The sequence below is a fragment of the Taudactylus pleione genome, unplaced genomic scaffold (genome assembly GCF_031769625.1).
Source record: "Taudactylus pleione unplaced genomic scaffold, aTauple2 ptg000026l, whole genome shotgun sequence".
In the NCBI taxonomy this organism is placed as follows: domain Eukaryota; kingdom Metazoa; phylum Chordata; class Amphibia; order Anura; family Myobatrachidae; genus Taudactylus; species Taudactylus pleione.
The window spans coordinates 43,007,581-43,025,957 of NW_028284428.1; the positions used below are offsets into that span (position 1 = coordinate 43,007,581).

The following is an 18,377-nucleotide window of genomic DNA, read 5'->3' on the forward strand; positions in this document are numbered from 1 at the left end:
CCTCATAAAACTATATAATTCTTCAAAAAATAAAAGATTATTTTTAGACATATATTTGGTCTTTAATGGAGAGCATTCTAAAAACACAATGTAAGGAAATCAACCCATGCATTTCCCAAGTACATTTAAGTGCACCTAATTTTGACAAAAGCTCTGTTTTAGAGAACAAACAAGTAATCTATTATTGATATTAAAGAAAGTAATCAACCACTCTGAAGGAGCTCTCTTCCACCACTTCTTCTAGTTGAAGAAGAGGCACAGTCATCAAAAGCAAACAACATCTGTATGAAACAGAGTTGCCAACTGCCTTCATGCTGAGAAGAAAGCCCTAAAACTCATCATGGTGGTTGGTGAGTTTGGACACTTTCAAACACATTTCTCCCATCATTGCCTATAGAAATGATCCCTGAAAGTATAGTCTTAACAATTCTTTTGATGATGATTTAGCTGGACCACATGAATTACTCTTTTAAGTAATGGTGACTTTTTTGTCCCATTCATGGAACTGGATAAAGATTTTGTCAACAATAGTACTTTTCCAATTACCTGATCTTCTAGACAAATCTCATGAGTCGAATATAAATATGACATGGGTTTCTCTGCAAACTGAGATTTTTAAAACAGTATTGGTCAAAGGATTGACATTTTTACAGGCATTATGTTTTGTGGCCAAAAATACAATTGAATATATTGAAGATTTAGCATTGAAACACTTGATGCACTATTATTTCAATCTAAAATCTAATTGTAAATTAAATCTATCCTTTCTAAGATTGCAAAAAAAATTAAGCAGTGGCTTGTAAATGTAAAGCTTGAATAACATGAATTTTAGCATTGCAAAACACTCTATGCACAGTAAAACAATAAACTACAATAAGATAATTCTATGTTAAAACCCTTATTTCTATAACACTTTAGCCCTCATAAAACTATATAATTCTTCAAAAAATAAAAGATTATTTTTAGACATATATTTGGTATTTAATGGAGAGCATTCTAAAAACACAATGTAAGGAAATCAACACATGCATTTCCCAAGTACATTTAAGTGCACCTAATTTTGACAAAAGCTCTGTTTTAGAGAACAAACAAGTAATCTATTATTGATTTTAAAGAAAGTAATCAACCACTCTGAATGAGCTCTCTTCCACCACTTCTTCTAGTTGAAGAAGAGGCACAGTCATCAAAAGCAAACAACATCTGTATGAAACAGAGTTGCCAACTGCCTTCATGCTGAGAAGAAAGCCCTAAAACTCATCATGGTGGTTGGTGAGTTTGGACACTTTCAAACACATTTCTCCCATCATTGCCTATAGAAATGATCCCTGAAAGTATAGTCTTAACAATTCTTTTGATGATGATTTAGCTGGACCACATGAATTACTCTTTTAAGTAATGGTGACTTTTTTTTCCCATTCATGGAACTGGATAAAGATTTTGTCAACAATAGTACTTTTCCAATTACCTGATCTTCTAGACAAATCTCATGAGTCGAATATAAATATGACATGGGTTTCACTGCAAACTGAGATTTTTAAAACAGTATTGGTCAAAGGATTGACATTTTTACAGGCATTATGTTTTGTGGCCAAAAATACAATTGAATATATTGAAGATTTAGCATTGAAACACTTGATGCACTATTATTTCAATCTAAAATCTAATTGTAAATTAAATCTATCCTTTCTAAGATTGCAAAAAAAATTAAGCAGTGGCTTGTAAATGTAAAGCTTGAATAACATGAATTTTAGCTTTGCAAAACACTCTATGCACAGTAAAACAATAAACTACAATAAGATAATTCTATGTTAAAACCCTTATTTCTATAACACTTTAGCCCTCATAAAACTATATAATTCTTAAAAAAATAAAAGATTATTTTCAGACATATATTTGGTCTTTAATGGAGAGCATTCTAAAAACACAATGTAAGGAAATCAACACATGCATTTCCCAAGTACATTTAACTGCACCTAATTTTGACAAAAGCTCTGTTTTAGAGAACAAACAAGTAATCTATTATTGATATTAAAGAAAGTAATCAACCACTCTGAATGAGCTCTCTTCCACCACTTCTTCTAGTTAAAGAAGAGGCACAGTCATCAAAAGCAAACAACATCTGTATGAAACAGAATTGCCAACTGCCTTCATGCTGAGAAGAAAGCCCTAAAACTCATCATGGTGGTTGGTGAGTTTGGACACTTTCAAACACATTTCTCCCATCATTGCCTATAGAAATGATCCCTGAAAGTATAGTCTTAACAATTCTTTTGATGATGATTTAGCTGGACCCCATGAATTACTCTTTTAAGTAATGTTGACTTTTTTTGTCCCATTCATGGAACTGGATAAAGATTTTGTCAACAACAGTACTTTTCAAATTACCTGATCTTCTAGACAAATCTCATGAGTCGAATATAAATATGACATGGGTTTCTCTGCAAACTGAGATTTTTAAAACAGTATTGGTCAAAGGATTGACATTTTTACAGGCATTATGTTTTGTGGCCAAAAATACAATTGAATATATTGAAGATTTAGCATTGAAACACTTGATGCACTATTATTTCAATCTAAAATCTAATTGTAAATTAAATCTATCCTTTCTAAGATTGCAAAAAAAATTAAGCAGTGGCTTGTAAATGTAAAGCTTGAATAACATGAATTTTAGCTTTGCAAAACACTCTATGCACAGTAAAACAATAAACTACAATAAGATAATTCTATGTTAAAACCCTTATTTCTATAACACTTTAGCCCTCATAAAACTATATAATTCTTAAAAAAATAAAAGATTATTTTTAGACATATATTTGGTCTTTAATGGAGAGCATTCTAAAAACACAATGTAAGGAAATCAACCCATGCATTTCCCAAGTACATTTAAGTGCACCTAATTTTGACAAAAGCTCTGTTTTAGAGAACAAACAAGTAATCTATTATTGATATTAAAGAAAGTAATCAACCACTCTGAATGAGCTCTCTTCCACCACTTCTTCTAGTTGAAGAAGAGGCACAGTCATCAAAAGCAAACAACATCTGTAGGAAACAGAGTTGCCAACTGCCTTCATGCTGAGAAGAAAGCCCTAAAACTCATCATGGTGGTTGGTGAGTTTGGACACTTTCAAACACATTTCTCCCATCATTGCCTATAGAAATGATCCCTGAAAGTATAGTCTTAACAATTCTTTTGATGATGATTTAGCTGGACCACATGAATTACTCTTTTAAGTAATGGTGACTTTTTTGTCCCATTCATGGAACTGGATAAAGATTTTGTCAACAATAGTACTTTTCCAATTACCTGATCTTCTAGACAAATCTCATGAGTCGAATATAAATATGACATGGGTTTCTCTGCAAACTGAGATTTTTAAAACAGTATTGGTCAAAGGATTGACATTTTTACAGGCATTATGTTTTGTGGCCAAAAATACAATTGAATATATTGAAGATTTAGCATTGAAACACTTGATGCACTATTATTTCAATCTAAAATCTAATTGTAAATTAAATCTATCCTTTCTAAGATTGCAAAAAAAATTAAGCAGTGGCTTGTAAATGTAAAGCTTGAATAACATGAATTTTAGCATTGCAAAACACTCTATGCACAGTAAAACAATAAACTACAATAAGATAATTCTATGTTAAAACCCTTATTTCTATAACACTTTAGCCCTCATAAAACTATATAATTCTTCAAAAAATAAAAGATTATTTTTAGACATATATTTGGTATTTAATGGAGAGCATTCTAAAAACACAATGTAAGGAAATCAACACATGCATTTCCCAAGTACATTTAAGTGCACCTAATTTTGACAAAAGCTCTGTTTTAGAGAACAAACAAGTAATCTATTATTGATTTTAAAGAAAGTAATCAACCACTCTGAATGAGCTCTCTTCCACCACTTCTTCTAGTTGAAGAAGAGGCACAGTCATCAAAAGCAAACAACATCTGTATGAAACAGAGTTGCCAACTGCCTTCATGCTGAGAAGAAAGCCCTAAAACTCATCATGGTGGTTGGTGAGTTTGGACACTTTCAAACACATTTCTCCCATCATTGCCTATAGAAATGATCCCTGAAAGTATAGTCTTAACAATTCTTTTAATGATGATTTAGCTGGACCACATGAATTACTCTTTTAAGTAATGGTGACTTTTTTGTCCCATTCATGGAACTGGATAAAGATTTTGTCAACAATAGTACTTTTCCAATTACCTGATCTTCTAGACAAATCTCATGAGTCGAATATAAATATGACGTGGGTTTCACTGCAAACTGAGATTCTTAAAACAGTATTGGTCAAAGGATTGACATTTTTACAGGCATTATGTTTTGTGGCCAAAAATACAATTGAATATATTGAAGATTTAGCATTGAAACACTTGATGCACTATTATTTCAATCTAAAATCTAATTGTAAATTAAATCTATCCTTTCTAAGATTGCAAAAAAAATTAAGCAGTGGCTTGTAAATGTAAAGCTTGAATAACATGAATTTTAGCTTTGCAAAACACTCTATGCACAGTAAAACAATAAACTACAATAAGATAATTCTATGTTAAAACCCTTATTTCTATAACACTTTAGCCCTCATAAAACTATATAATTCTTAAAAAAATAAAAGATTATTTTCAGACATATATTTGGTCTTTAATGGAGAGCATTCTAAAAACACAATGTAAGGAAATCAACACATGCATTTCCCAAGTACATTTAACTGCACCTAATTTTGACAAAAGCTCTGTTTTAGAGAACAAACAAGTAATCTATTATTGATATTAAAGAAAGTAATCAACCACTCTGAATGAGCTCTCTTCCACCACTTCTTCTAGTTGAAGAAGAGGCACAGTCATCAAAAGCAAACAACATCTGTATGAAACAGAGTTGCCAACTGCCTTCATGCTGAGAAGAAAGCCCTAAAACTCATCATGGTGGTTGGTGAGTTTGGACACTTTCAAACACATTTCTCCCATCATTGCCTATAGAAATGATCCCTGAAAGTATAGTCTTAACAATTCTTTTGATGATGATTTAGCTGGACCACATGAATTACTCTATTAAGTAATGGTGACTTTTTTGTCCCATTCATGGAACTGGATAAAGACTTTGTCAACAATAGTACTTTTCCAATTACCTGATCTTCTAGACAAATCTCATGAGTCGAATATAAATGACATGGGTTTCTCTGCAAACTGAGATTTTTAAAACAGTATTGGTCAAAGGATTGACATTTTTACAGGCATTATGTTTTGTGGCCAAAAATACAATTGAATATATTGAATATTTAGCATTGAAACACTTGATGCACTATTATTTCAATCTAAAATCTAATTGTAAATTAAATCTATCCTTTCTAAGATTGCAAAAAAAATTAAGCAGTGGCTTGTAAATGTAAAGCTTGAATAACATGAATTTTAGCATTGCAAAACACTCTATGCACAGTAAAACAATAAACTACAATAAGATAATTCTATGTTAAAACCCTTATTTCTATAACACTTTAGCCCTCATAAAACTATATAATTCTTAAAAAAATAAAAGATTATTTTTAGACATATATTTGGTCTTTAATGGAGAGCATTCTAAAAACACAATGTAAGGAAATCAACCCATGCATTTCCCAAGTACATTTAAGTGCACCTAATTTTGATAAAAGCTCTGTTTTAGAGAACAAACAAGTAATCTATTATTGATATTAAAGAAAGTAATCAACCACTCTGAATGAGCTCTCTTCCACCACTTCTTCTAGTTGAAGAAGAGGCACAGTCATCAAAAGCAAACAACATCTGTATGAAACAGAGTTGCCAACTGCCTTCATGCTGAGAAGAAAGCCCTAAAACTCATCATGGTGGTTGGTGAGTTTGGACACTTTCAAACACATTTCTCCCATCATTGCCTATAGAAATGATCCCTGAAAGTATAGTCTTAACAATTCTTTTGATGATGATTTAGCTGGACCACATGAATTACTCTTTTAAGTAATGGTGACTTTTTTGTCCCATTCATGGAACTGGATAAAGATTTTGTCAACAATAGTACTTTTCCAATTACCTGATCTTCTAGACAAATCTCATGAGTCGAATATAAATATGACATGGGTTTCTCTGCAAACTGAGATTTTTAAAACAGTATTGGTCAAAGGATTGACATTTTTACAGGCATTATGTTTTGTGGCCAAAAATACAATTGAATATATTGAAGATTTAGCATTGAAACACTTGATGCACTATTATTTCAATCTAAAATCTAATTGTAAATTAAATCTATCCTTTCTAAGATTGCAAAAAAAATTAAGCAGTGGCTTGTAAATGTAAAGCTTGAATAACATGAATTTTAGCATTGCAAAACACTCTATGCACAGTAAAACAATAAACTACAATAAGATAATTCTATGTTAAAACCCTTATTTCTATAACACTTTAGCCCTCATAAAACTATATAATTCTTCAAAAAATAAAAGATTATTTTTAGACATATATTTGGTATTTAATGGAGAGCATTCTAAAAACACAATGTAAGGAAATCAACACATGCATTTCCCAAGTACATTTAAGTGCACCTAATTTTGACAAAAGCTCTGTTTTAGAGAACAAACAAGTAATCTATTATTGATTTTAAAGAAAGTAATCAACCACTCTGAATGAGCTCTCTTCCACCACTTCTTCTAGTTGAAGAAGAGGCACAGTCATCAAAAGCAAACAACATCTGTATGAAACAGAGTTGCCAACTGCCTTCATGCTGAGAAGAAAGCCCTAAAACTCATCATGGTGGTTGGTGAGTTTGGACACTTTCAAACACATTTCTCCCATCATTGCCTATAGAAATGATCCCTGAAAGTATAGTCTTAACAATTCTTTTAATGATGATTTAGCTGGACCACATGAATTACTCTTTTAAGTAATGGTGACTTTTTTGTCCCATTCATAGAACTGGATAAAGATTTTGTCAACAATAGTACTTTTCCAATTACCTGATCTTCTAGACAAATCTCATGAGTCGAATATAAATATGACATGGGTTTCACTGCAAACTGAGATTCTTAAAACAGTATTGGTCAAAGGATTGACATTTTTACAGGCATTATGTTTTGTGGCCAAAAATACAATTGAATATATTGAAGATTTAGCATTGAAACACTTGATGCACTATTATTTCAATCTAAAATCTAATTGTAAATTAAATCTATCCTTTCTAAGATTGCAAAAAAAATTAAGCAGTGGCTTGTAAATGTAAAGCTTGAATAACATGAATTTTAGCTTTGCAAAACACTCTATGCACAGTAAAACAATAAACTACAATAAGATAATTCTATGTTAAAACCCTTATTTCTATAACACTTTAGCCCTCATAAAACTATATAATTCTTAAAAATATAAAAGATTATTTTCAGACATATATTTGGTCTTTAATGGAGAGCATTCTAAAAACACAATGTAAGGAAATCAACACATGCATTTCCCAAGTACATTTAACTGCACCTAATTTTGACAAAAGCTCTGTTTTAGAGAACAAACAAGTAATCTATTATTGATATTAAAGAAAGTAATCAACCACTCTGAATGAGCTCTCTTCCACCACTTCTTCTAGTTGAAGAAGAGGCACAGTCATCAAAAGCAAACAACATCTGTATGAAACAGAGTTGCCAACTGCCTTCATGTTGAGAAGAAAGCCCTAAAACTCATCATGGTGGTTGGTGAGTTTGGACACTTTCAAACACATTTCTCCCATCATTGCCTATAGAAATGATCCCTGAAAGTATAGTTTTAACAATTCTTTTGATGATGATTTAGCTGGACCACATGAATTACTCTTTTAAGTAATGGTGACTTTTTTGTCCCATTCATGGAACTGGATAAAGATTTTGTCAACAATAGTACTTTTCCAATTACCTGATCTTCTAGACAAATCTCATGAGTCGAATATAAATATGACATGGGTTTCACTGCAAACTGAGATTTTTAAAACAGTATTGGTCAAAGGATTGACATTTTTACAGGCATTATGTTTTGTGGCCAAAAATACAATTGAATATATTGAAGATTTAGCATTGAAACACTTGATGCACTATTATTTCAATCTAAAATCTAATTGTAAATTAAATCTATCCTTTCTAAGATTGCAAAAAAAATTAAGCAGTGGCTTGTAAATGTAAAGCTTGAATAACATGAATTTTAGCTTTGCAAAACACTCTATGCACAGTAAAACAATAAACTACAATAAGATAATTCTATGTTAAAACCCTTATTTCTATAACACTTTAGCCCTCATAAAACTATATAATTCTTAAAAATATAAAAGATTATTTTCAGACATATATTTGGTCTTTAATGGAGAGCATTCTAAAAACACAATGTAAGGAAATCAACACATGCATTTCCCAAGTACATTTAACTGCACCTAATTTTGACAAAAGCTCTGTTTTAGAGAACAAACAAGTAATCTATTATTGATATTAAAGAAAGTAATCAACCACTCTGAATGAGCTCTCTTCCACCACTTCTTCTAGTTGAAGAAGAGGCACAGTCATCAAAAGCAAACAACATCTGTATGAAACAGAGTTGCCAACTGCCTTCATGTTGAGAAGAAAGCCCTAAAACTCATCATGGTGGTTGGTGAGTTTGGACACTTTCAAACACATTTCTCCCATCATTGCCTATAGAAATGATCCCTGAAAGTATAGTTTTAACAATTCTTTTGATGATGATTTAGCTGGACCACATGAATTACTCTTTTAAGTAATGGTGACTTTTTTGTCCCATTCATGGAACTGGATAAAGATTTTGTCAACAATAGTACTTTTCCAATTACCTGATCTTCTAGACAAATCTCATGAGTCGAATATAAATATGACATGGGTTTCACTGCAAACTGAGATTTTTAAAACAGTATTGGTCAAAGGATTGACATTTTTACAGGCATTATGTTTTGTGGCCAAAAATACAATTGAATATATTGAAGATTTAGCATTGAAACACTTGATGCACTATTATTTCAATCTAAAATCTAATTGTAAATTAAATCTATCCTTTCTAAGATTGCAAAAAAAATTAAGCAGTGGCTTGTAAATGTAAAGCTTGAATAACATGAATTTTAGCTTTGCAAAACACTCTATGCACAGTAAAACAATAAACTACAATAAGATAATTCTATGTTAAAACCCTTATTTCTATAACACTTTAGCCCTCATAAAACTATATAATTCTTCAAAAAATAAAAGATTATTTTTAGACATATATTTGGTATTTAATGGAGAGCATTCTAAAAACACAATGTAAGGAAATCAACCCATGTATTTCCCAAGTACATTTAAGTGCACCTAATTTTGACAAAAGCTCTGTTTTAGAGAACAAACAAGTAATCTATTATTGATATTAAAGAAAGTAATCAATCACTCTGAACGAGCTCTCTTCCACCACTTCTTCTAGTTGAAGAAGAGGCACAGTCATCAAAAGCAAACAACATCTGTATGAAACAGAGTTGCCAACTGCCTTCATGCTGAGAAGAAAGCCCTAAAACTCATCATGGTGGTTGGTGAGTTTGGACACTTTCAAACACATTTCTCCCATCATTGCCTATAGAAATGATCCCTGAAAGTATAGTCTTAACAATTCTTTTGATGATGATTTAGCTGGACCACATGAATTACTCTTTTAAGTAATGGTGACTTTTTTGTCCCATTCATGGAACTGGATAAAGATTTTGTCAACAATAGTACTTTTCCAATTACCTGATCTTCTAGACAAATCTCATGAGTCGAATATAAATATGACATGGGTTTCACTGCAAACTGAGATTCTTAAAACAGTATTGGTCAAAGGATTGACATTTTTACAGGCATTATGTTTTGTGGCCAAAAATACAATTGAATATATTGAAGATTTAGCATTGAAACACTTGATGCACTATTATTTCAATCTAAAATCTAATTGTAAATTAAATCTATCCTTTCTAAGATTGCAAAAAAAATTAAGCAGTGGCTTGTAAATGTAAAGCTTGAATAACATGAATTTTAGCTTTGCAAAACACTCTATGCACAGTAAAACAATAAACTACAATAAGATAATTCTATGTTAAAACCCTTATTTCTATAACACTTTAGCCCTCATAAAACTATATAATTCTTCAAAAAATAAAAGATTATTTTCAGACATATATTTGGTCTTTAATGGAGAGCATTCTAAAAACACAATGTAAGGAAATCAACACATGCATTTCCCAAGTACATTTAACTGCACCTAATTTTGACAAAAGCTCTGTTTTAGAGAACAAACAAGTAATCTATTATTGATATTAAAGAAAGTAATCAACCACTCTGAATGAGCTCTCTTCCACCACTTCTTCTAGTTGAAGAAGAGGCACAGCCATCAAAAGCAAACAACATCTGTATGAAACAGAGTTGCCAACTGCCTTCATGCTGAGAAGAAAGCCCTAAAACTCATCATGGTGGTTGGTGAGTTTGGACACTTTCAAACACATTTCTCCCATCATTGCCTATAGAAATGATCCCTGAAAGTATAGTCTTAACAATTCTTTTGATGATGATTTAGCTGGACCACATGAATTACTCTATTAAGTAATGGTGACTTTTTTGTCCCATTCATGGAACTGGATAAAGACTTTGTCAACAATAGTACTTTTCCAATTACCTGATCTTCTAGACAAATCTCATGAGTCGAATATAAATATGACATGGGTTTCTCTGCAAACTGAGATTTTTAAAACAGTATTGGTCAAAGGATTGACATTTTTACAGGCATTATGTTTTGTGGCCAAAAATACAATTGAATATATTGAATATTTAGCATTGAAACACTTGATGCACTATTATTTCAATCTAAAATCTAATTGTAAATTAAATCTATCCTTTCTAAGATTGCAAAAAAAATTAAGCAGTGGCTTGTAAATGTAAAGCTTGAATAACATGAATTTTAGCATTGCAAAACACTCTATGCACAGTAAAACAATAAACTACAATAAGATAATTCTATGTTAAAACCCTTATTTCTATAACACTTTAGCCCTCATAAAACTATATAATTCTTAAAAAAATAAAAGATTATTTTTAGACATATATTTGGTCTTTAATGGAGAGCATTCTAAAAACACAATGTAAGGAAATCAACCCATGCATTTCCCAAGTACATTTAAGTGCACCTAATTTTGATAAAAGCTCTGTTTTAGAGAACAAACAAGTAATCTATTATTAATATTAAAGAAAGTAATCAACCACTCTGAATGAGCTCTCTTCCACCACTTCTTCTAGTTGAAGAAGAGGCACAGTCATCAAAAGCAAACAACATCTGTATGAAACAGAGTTGCCAACTGCCTTCATGCTGAGAAGAAAGCCCTAAAACTCATCATGGTGGTTGGTGAGTTTGGACACTTTCAAACACATTTCTCCCATCATTGCCTATAGAAATGATCCCTGAAAGTATAGTCTTAACAATTCTTTTGATGATGATTTAGCTGGACCACATGAATTACTCTTTTAAGTAATGGTGACTTTTTTGTCCCATTCATGGAACTGGATAAAGATTTTGTCAACAATAGTACTTTTCCAATTACCTGATCTTCTAGACAAATCTCATGAGTCGAATATAAATATGACATGGGTTTCTCTGCAAACTGAGATTTTTAAAACAGTATTGGTCAAAGGATTGACATTTTTACAGGCATTATGTTTTGTGGCCAAAAATACAATTGAATATATTGAAGATTTAGCATTGAAACACTTGATGCACTATTATTTCAATCTAAAATCTAATTGTAAATTAAATCTATCCTTTCTAAGATTGCAAAAAAAATTAAGCAGTGGCTTGTAAATGTAAAGCTTGAATAACATGAATTTTAGCATTGCAAAACACTCTATGCACAGTAAAACAATAAACTAAAATAAGATAATTCTATGTTAAAACCCTTATTTCTATAACACTTTAGCCCTCATAAAACTATATAATTCTTCAAAAAATAAAAGATTATTTTTAGACATATATTTGGTATTTAATGGAGAGCATTCTAAAAACACAATGTAAGGAAATCAACACATGCATTTCCCAAGTACATTTAACTGCACCTAATTTTGACAAAAGCTCTGTTTTAGAGAACAAACAAGTAATCTATTATTGAAATTAAAGAAAGTAATCAACCACTCTGAATGAGCTCTCTTCCACCAATTCTTCTAGTTGAAGAAGAGGCACAGTCATCAAAAGCAATCAACATCTGTATGAAACAGAGTTGCCAACTGCCTTCATGCTGAGAAGAAAACCCTAAAACTCATCATAGTGGTTGGTGAGTTTGGACACTTTCAAACACATTTCTCCCATCATTGCCTATAGAAATGATCCCTGAAAGTATAGTCTTAACAATTCTTTTGATGATGATTTAGCTGGACCACATGAATTACTCTTTTAAGTAATGGTGACTTTTTTTGTCCCATTCATGGAACTGGATAAAGATTTTGTCAACAACAGTACTTTTCCAATTACCTGATCTTCTAGACAAATCTCATGAGTCGAATATAAATATGACATGGGTTTCTCTGCAAACTGAGATTTTTAAAACAGTATTGGTCAAAGGATTGACATTTTTACAGGCATTATGTTTTGTGGCCAAAAATACAATTGAATATATTGAAGATTTAGCATTGAAACACTTGATGCACTATTATTTCAATCTAAAATCTAATTGTAAATTAAATCTATCCTTTCTAAGATTGCAAAAAAAATTAAGCAGTGGCTTGTAAATGTAAAGCTTGAATAACATGAATTTTAGCTTTGCAAAACACTCTATGCACAGTAAAACAATAAACTACAATAAGATAATTCTATGTTAAAACCCTTATTTCTATAACACTTTAGCCCTCATAAAACTATATAATTCTTCAAAAAATAAAAGATTATTTTTAGACATATATTTGGTATTTAATGGAGAGCATTCTAAAAACACAATGTAAGGAAATCAACCCATGTATTTCCCAAGTACATTTAAGTGCACCTAATTTTGACAAAAGCTCTGTTTTAGAGAACAAACAAGTAATCTATTATTGATATTAAAGAAAGTAATCAACCACTCTGAATGAGCTCTCTTCCACCACTTCTTCTAGTTGAAGAAGAGGCACAGTCATCAAAAGCAAACAACATCTGTATGAAACAGAGTTGCCAACTGCCTTCATGCTGAGAAGAAAGCCCTAAAACTCATCATGGTGGTTGGTGAGTTTGGACACTTTCAAACACATTTCTCCCATCATTGCCTATAGAAATGATCCCTGAAAGTATAGTCTTAACAATTCTTTTGATGATGATTTAGCTGGACCACATGAATTACTCTTTTAAGTAATGGTGACTTTTTTGTCCCATTCATGGAACTGGATAAAGATTTTGTCAACAATAGTACTTTTCCAATTACCTGATCTTCTAGACAAATCTCATGAGTCGAATATAAATATGACATGGGTTTCTCTGCAAACTGAGATTTTTAAAACAGTATTGGTCAAAGGATTGACATTTTTACAGGCATTATGTTTTGTGGCCAAAAATACAATTGAATATATTGAAGATTTAGCATTGAAACACTTGATGCACTATTATTTCAATCTAAAATCTAATTGTAAATTAAATCTATCCTTTCTAAGATTGCAAAAAAAAATTAAGCAGTGGCTTGTAAATGTAAAGCTTGAATAACATGAATTTTAGCATTGCAAAACACTCTATGCACAGTAAAACAATAAACTACAATAAGATAATTCTATGTTAAAACCCTTATTTCTATAACACTTTAGCCCTCATAAAACTATATAATTCTTCAAAAAATAAAAGATTATTTTTAGACATATATTTGGTCTTTAATGGAGAGCATTCTAAAAACACAATGTAAGGAAATCAACCCATGCATTTCCCAAGTACATTTAAGTGCACCTAATTTTGACAAAAGCTCTGTTTTAGAGAACAAACAAGTAATCTATTATTGATATTAAAGAAAGTAATCAACCACTCTGAATGAGCTCTCTTCCACCACTTCTTCTAGTTGAAGAAGAGGCACAGTCATCAAAAGCAAACAACATCTGTATGAAACAGAGTTGCCAACTGCCTTCATGCTGAGAAGAAAGCCCTAAAACTCATCATGGTGGTTGGTGAGTTTGGATACTTTCAAACACATTTCTCCCATCATTGCCTATAGAAATGATCCCTGAAAGTATAGTCTTAACAATTCTTTTGATGATGATTTAGCTGGACCACATGAATTACTCTTTTAAGTAATGGTGACTTTTTTGTCCCATTCATGGAACTGGATAAAGATTTTGTCAACAATAGTATTTTCCAATTACCTGATCTTCTAGACAAATCTCATGAGTCGAATATAAATATGACATGGGTTTCTCTGCAAACTGAGATTTTTAAAACAGTATTGGTCAAAGGATTGACATTTTTACAGGCATTATGTTTTGTGGCCAAAAATACAATTGAATATATTGAAGATTTAGCATTGAAACACTTGATGCACTATTATTTCAATCTAAAATCTAATTGTAAATTAAATCTATCCTTTCTAAGATTGCAAAAAAAATTAAGCAGTGGCTTGTAAATGTAAAGCTTGAATAACATGAATTTTAGCATTGCAAAACACTCTATGCACAGTAAAACAATAAACTACAATAAGATAATTCTATGTTAAAACCCTTATTTCTATAACACTTTAGCCCTCATAAAACTATATAATTCTTCAAAAAATAAAAGATTATTTTTAGACATATATTTGGTATTTAATGGAGAGCATTCTAAAAACACAATGTAAGGAAATCAACACATGCATTTCCCAAGTACATTTAAGTGCACCTAATTTTGACAAAAGCTCTGTTTTAGAGAACAAACAAGTAATCTATTATTGATTTTAAAGAAAGTAATCAACCACTCTGAATGAGCTCTCTTCCACCACTTCTTCTAGTTGAAGAAGAGGCACAGTCATCAAAAGCAAACAACATCTGTATGAAACAGAGTTGCCAACTGCCTTCATGCTGAGAAGAAAGCCCTAAAACTCATCATGGTGGTTGGTGAGTTTGGACACTTTCAAACACATTTCTCCCATCATTGCCTATAGAAATGATCCCTGAAAGTATACTCTTAACAATTCTTTTGATGATGATTTAGCTGGACCACATGAATTACTCTTTTAAGTAATGGTGACTTTTTTGTCCCATTCATGGAACTGGATAAAGATTTTGTCAACAATAGTACTTTTCCAATTACCTGATCTTCTAGACAAATCTCATGAGTCGAATATAAATATGACATGGGTTTCACTGCAAACTGAGATTTTTAAAACAGTATTGGTCAAAGGATTGACATTTTTACAGGCATTATGTTTTGTGGCCAAAAATACAATTGAATATATTGAAGATTTAGCATTGAAACACTTGATGCACTATTATTTCAATCTAAAATCTAATTGTAAATTAAATCTATCCTTTCTAAGATTGCAAAAAAAATTAAGCAGTGGCTTGTAAATGTAAAGCTTGAATAACATGAATTTTAGCTTTGCAAAACACTCTATGCACAGTAAAACAATAAACTGCAATAAGATAATTCTATGTTAAAACCCTTATTTCTATAACACTTTAGCCCTCATAAAACTATATAATTCTTAAAAAAATAAAAGATTATTTTCAGACATATATTTGGTCTTTAATGGAGAGCATTCTAAAAACACAATGTAAGGAAATCAACACATGCATTCCCAAGTACATTTAACTGCACCTAATTTTGACAAAAGCTCTGTTTTAGAGAACAAACAAGTAATCTATTATTGATATTAAAGAAAGTAATCAACCACTCTGAATGAGCTCTCTTCCACCACTTCTTCTAGTTGAAGAAGAGGCACAGTCATCAAAAGCAAACAACATCTGTATGAAACAGAGTTGCCAACTGCCTTCATGCTGAGAAGAAAGCCCTAAAACTCATCATGGTGGTTGGTGAGTTTGGACACTTTCAAACACATTTCTCCCATCATTGCCTATAGAAATGATCCCTGAAAGTATAGTCTTAACAATTCTTTTGATGATGATTTAGCTGGACCACATGAATTACTCTTTTAAGTAATGGTGACTTTTTTTGTCCCATTCATGGAACTGGATAAAGACTTTGTCAACAATAGTACTTTTCCAATTACCTGATCTTCTAGACAAATCTCATGAGTCGAATATAAATATGACATGGGTTTCTCTGCAAACTGAGATTTTTAAAACAGTATTGGTCAAAGGATTGACATTTTTACAGGCATTATGTTTTGTGGCCAAAAATACAATTGAATATATTGAAGATTTAGCATTGAAACACTTGATGCACTATTATTTCAATCTAAAATCTAATTGTAAATTAAATCTATCCTTTCTAAGATTGCAAAAAAAATTAAGCAGTGGCTTGTAAATGTAAAGCTTGAATAACATGAATTTTAGCTTTGCAAAACACTCTATGCACAGTAAAACAATAAATTACAGTAAGATAATTCTATGTTAAAACCCTTATTTCTATAACACTTTAGCCCTCATAAAACTATATAATTCTTAAAAAAATAAAAGATTATTTTTAGACATATATTTGGTCTTTAATGGAGAGCATTCTAAAAACACAATGTAAGGAAATCAACACATGCATTTCCCAAGTACATTTAAGTGCACCTAATTTTAACAAAAGCTCTGTTTTAGAGAACAAACAAGTAATCTATTATTGATATTAAAGAAAGTAATCAACCACTCTGAATGAGCTCTCTTCCACCACTTCTTCTAGTTGAAGAAGAGGCACAGTCATCAAAAGCAAACAACATCTGTATGAAACAGAGTTGCCAACTGCCTTCATGTTGAGAAGAAAGCCCTAAAACTCATCATGGTGGTTGGTGAGTTTGGACACTTTCAAACACATTTCTCCCATCATTGCCTATAGAAATGATCCCTGAAAGTATAGTCTTAACAATTCTTTTGATGATGATTTAGCTGGACCACATGAATTACTCTTTTAAGTAATAGTGACTTTTTTGTCCCATTCATGGAACTGGATAAAGATTTTGTCAACAATAGTACTTTTCCAATTACCTGATCTTCTAGACAAATCTCATGAGTCGAATATAAATATGACATGGGTTTCTCTGCAAACTGAGATTTTTAACACAGTATTGGTCAAAGGATTGACATTTTTACAGGCATTATGTTTTGTGGCCAAAAATACAATTGAATATATTGAAGATTTAGCATTGAAACACTTGATGCACTATTATTTCAATCTAAAATCTAATTGTAAATTAAATCTATCCTTTCTAAGATTGCAAAAATAATTAAGCAGTGGCTTGTAAATGTAAAGCTTGAATAACATGAATTTTAGCATTGCAAAACACTCTATGCACAGTAAAACAATAAACTACAATAAGATAATTCTATGTTAAAACCCTTATTTCTATAACACTTTAGCCCTCATAAAACTATATAATTCTTCAAAAAATAAAAGATTATTTTTAGACATATATTTGGTCTTTAATGGAGAGCATTCTAAAAACACAATGTAAGGAAATCAACACATGCATTTCCCAAGTACATTTAACTGCACCTAATTTTGACAAAAGCTCTGTTTTAGAGAACAAACAAGTAATCTATTATTGATATTAAAGAAAGTAATCAACCACTCTGAATGAGCTCTCTTCCACCACTTCTTCTAGTTGAAGAAGAGGCACAGCCATCAAAAGCAAACAACATCTGTATGAAACAGAGTTGCCAACTGCCTTCATGCTGAGAAGAAAGCCCTAAAACTCATCATGGTGGTTGGTGAGTTTGGACACTTTCAAACACATTTCTCCCATCATTGCCTATAGAAATGATCCCTGAAAGTATAGTCTTAACAATTCTTTTGATGATGATTTAGCTGGACCACATGAATTACTCTATTAAGTAATGGTGACTTTTTTGTCCCATTCATGGAACTGGATAAAGACTTTGTCAACAATAGTACTTTTCCAATTACCTGATCTTCTAGACAAATCTCATGAGTCGAATATAAATATGACATGGGTTTCTCTGCAAACTGAGATTTTTAAAACAGTATTGGTCAAAGGATTGACATTTTTACAGGCATTATGTTTTGTGGCCAAAAATACAATTGAATATATTGAAGATTTAGCATTGAAACACTTGATGCACTATTATTTCAATCTAAAATCTAATTGTAAATTAAATCTATCCTTTCTAAGATTGCAAAAAAAATTAAGCAGTGGCTTGTAAATGTAAAGCTTGAATAACATGAATTTTAGCTTTGCAAAACACTCTATGCACAGTAAAACAATAAACTACAATAAGATAATTCTATGTTAAAACCCTTATTTCTATAACACTTT

The 18,377-nt window shown here is 31.3% G+C and overlaps 20 non-coding genes across 20 annotated transcripts; all 20 read right to left on the reverse strand.

The window, feature by feature from the left end:
• Nucleotides 1-206: 206 nt before the first annotated feature.
• LOC148539483 (small nucleolar RNA U3) lies at nucleotides 207-422 on the reverse strand. Its single transcript, XR_015870771.1, has one exon. It is a non-coding gene; the product is annotated as a small nucleolar RNA U3 (small nucleolar RNA).
• Nucleotides 423-1,125: 703 nt separating this feature from the next.
• On the reverse strand, nucleotides 1,126-1,341 carry LOC148539484 (small nucleolar RNA U3). The gene has a single exon (XR_015870647.1). It is a non-coding gene; the product is annotated as a small nucleolar RNA U3 (small nucleolar RNA).
• Nucleotides 1,342-2,044: 703 nt separating this feature from the next.
• On the reverse strand, nucleotides 2,045-2,260 carry LOC148539485 (small nucleolar RNA U3). Its single transcript, XR_015870835.1, has one exon. It is a non-coding gene; the product is annotated as a small nucleolar RNA U3 (small nucleolar RNA).
• Nucleotides 2,261-2,964: 704 nt separating this feature from the next.
• LOC148539486 (small nucleolar RNA U3) lies at nucleotides 2,965-3,180 on the reverse strand. Its single transcript, XR_015870571.1, has one exon. It is a non-coding gene; the product is annotated as a small nucleolar RNA U3 (small nucleolar RNA).
• A 703-nt stretch (nucleotides 3,181-3,883) lies between these two features.
• LOC148539487 (small nucleolar RNA U3) lies at nucleotides 3,884-4,099 on the reverse strand. Its single transcript, XR_015870649.1, has one exon. It is a non-coding gene; the product is annotated as a small nucleolar RNA U3 (small nucleolar RNA).
• Nucleotides 4,100-4,802: 703 nt separating this feature from the next.
• Nucleotides 4,803-5,018, reverse strand: LOC148539488 (small nucleolar RNA U3). The gene has a single exon (XR_015870651.1). It is a non-coding gene; the product is annotated as a small nucleolar RNA U3 (small nucleolar RNA).
• Nucleotides 5,019-5,719: 701 nt separating this feature from the next.
• Nucleotides 5,720-5,935, reverse strand: LOC148539489 (small nucleolar RNA U3). Its single transcript, XR_015870653.1, has one exon. It is a non-coding gene; the product is annotated as a small nucleolar RNA U3 (small nucleolar RNA).
• Nucleotides 5,936-6,638: 703 nt separating this feature from the next.
• On the reverse strand, nucleotides 6,639-6,854 carry LOC148539490 (small nucleolar RNA U3). The gene has a single exon (XR_015870655.1). It is a non-coding gene; the product is annotated as a small nucleolar RNA U3 (small nucleolar RNA).
• A 703-nt stretch (nucleotides 6,855-7,557) lies between these two features.
• LOC148539491 (small nucleolar RNA U3) lies at nucleotides 7,558-7,773 on the reverse strand. The gene has a single exon (XR_015870777.1). It is a non-coding gene; the product is annotated as a small nucleolar RNA U3 (small nucleolar RNA).
• Nucleotides 7,774-8,476: 703 nt separating this feature from the next.
• Nucleotides 8,477-8,692, reverse strand: LOC148539492 (small nucleolar RNA U3). The gene has a single exon (XR_015870779.1). It is a non-coding gene; the product is annotated as a small nucleolar RNA U3 (small nucleolar RNA).
• A 703-nt stretch (nucleotides 8,693-9,395) lies between these two features.
• On the reverse strand, nucleotides 9,396-9,611 carry LOC148539493 (small nucleolar RNA U3). The gene has a single exon (XR_015871013.1). It is a non-coding gene; the product is annotated as a small nucleolar RNA U3 (small nucleolar RNA).
• Nucleotides 9,612-10,314: 703 nt separating this feature from the next.
• LOC148539494 (small nucleolar RNA U3) lies at nucleotides 10,315-10,530 on the reverse strand. The gene has a single exon (XR_015870883.1). It is a non-coding gene; the product is annotated as a small nucleolar RNA U3 (small nucleolar RNA).
• Nucleotides 10,531-11,233: 703 nt separating this feature from the next.
• Nucleotides 11,234-11,449, reverse strand: LOC148539495 (small nucleolar RNA U3). The gene has a single exon (XR_015870657.1). It is a non-coding gene; the product is annotated as a small nucleolar RNA U3 (small nucleolar RNA).
• Nucleotides 11,450-12,152: 703 nt separating this feature from the next.
• Nucleotides 12,153-12,368, reverse strand: LOC148539496 (small nucleolar RNA U3). The gene has a single exon (XR_015870970.1). It is a non-coding gene; the product is annotated as a small nucleolar RNA U3 (small nucleolar RNA).
• Nucleotides 12,369-13,072: 704 nt separating this feature from the next.
• LOC148539497 (small nucleolar RNA U3) lies at nucleotides 13,073-13,288 on the reverse strand. Its single transcript, XR_015870660.1, has one exon. It is a non-coding gene; the product is annotated as a small nucleolar RNA U3 (small nucleolar RNA).
• A 704-nt stretch (nucleotides 13,289-13,992) lies between these two features.
• LOC148539498 (small nucleolar RNA U3) lies at nucleotides 13,993-14,208 on the reverse strand. Its single transcript, XR_015870548.1, has one exon. It is a non-coding gene; the product is annotated as a small nucleolar RNA U3 (small nucleolar RNA).
• A 702-nt stretch (nucleotides 14,209-14,910) lies between these two features.
• Nucleotides 14,911-15,126, reverse strand: LOC148539499 (small nucleolar RNA U3). The gene has a single exon (XR_015870894.1). It is a non-coding gene; the product is annotated as a small nucleolar RNA U3 (small nucleolar RNA).
• A 702-nt stretch (nucleotides 15,127-15,828) lies between these two features.
• LOC148539500 (small nucleolar RNA U3) lies at nucleotides 15,829-16,044 on the reverse strand. Its single transcript, XR_015870662.1, has one exon. It is a non-coding gene; the product is annotated as a small nucleolar RNA U3 (small nucleolar RNA).
• Nucleotides 16,045-16,748: 704 nt separating this feature from the next.
• Nucleotides 16,749-16,964, reverse strand: LOC148539501 (small nucleolar RNA U3). Its single transcript, XR_015870781.1, has one exon. It is a non-coding gene; the product is annotated as a small nucleolar RNA U3 (small nucleolar RNA).
• Nucleotides 16,965-17,667: 703 nt separating this feature from the next.
• LOC148539502 (small nucleolar RNA U3) lies at nucleotides 17,668-17,883 on the reverse strand. The gene has a single exon (XR_015870885.1). It is a non-coding gene; the product is annotated as a small nucleolar RNA U3 (small nucleolar RNA).
• Between the last annotated feature and the right edge of the window lie 494 nt (nucleotides 17,884-18,377).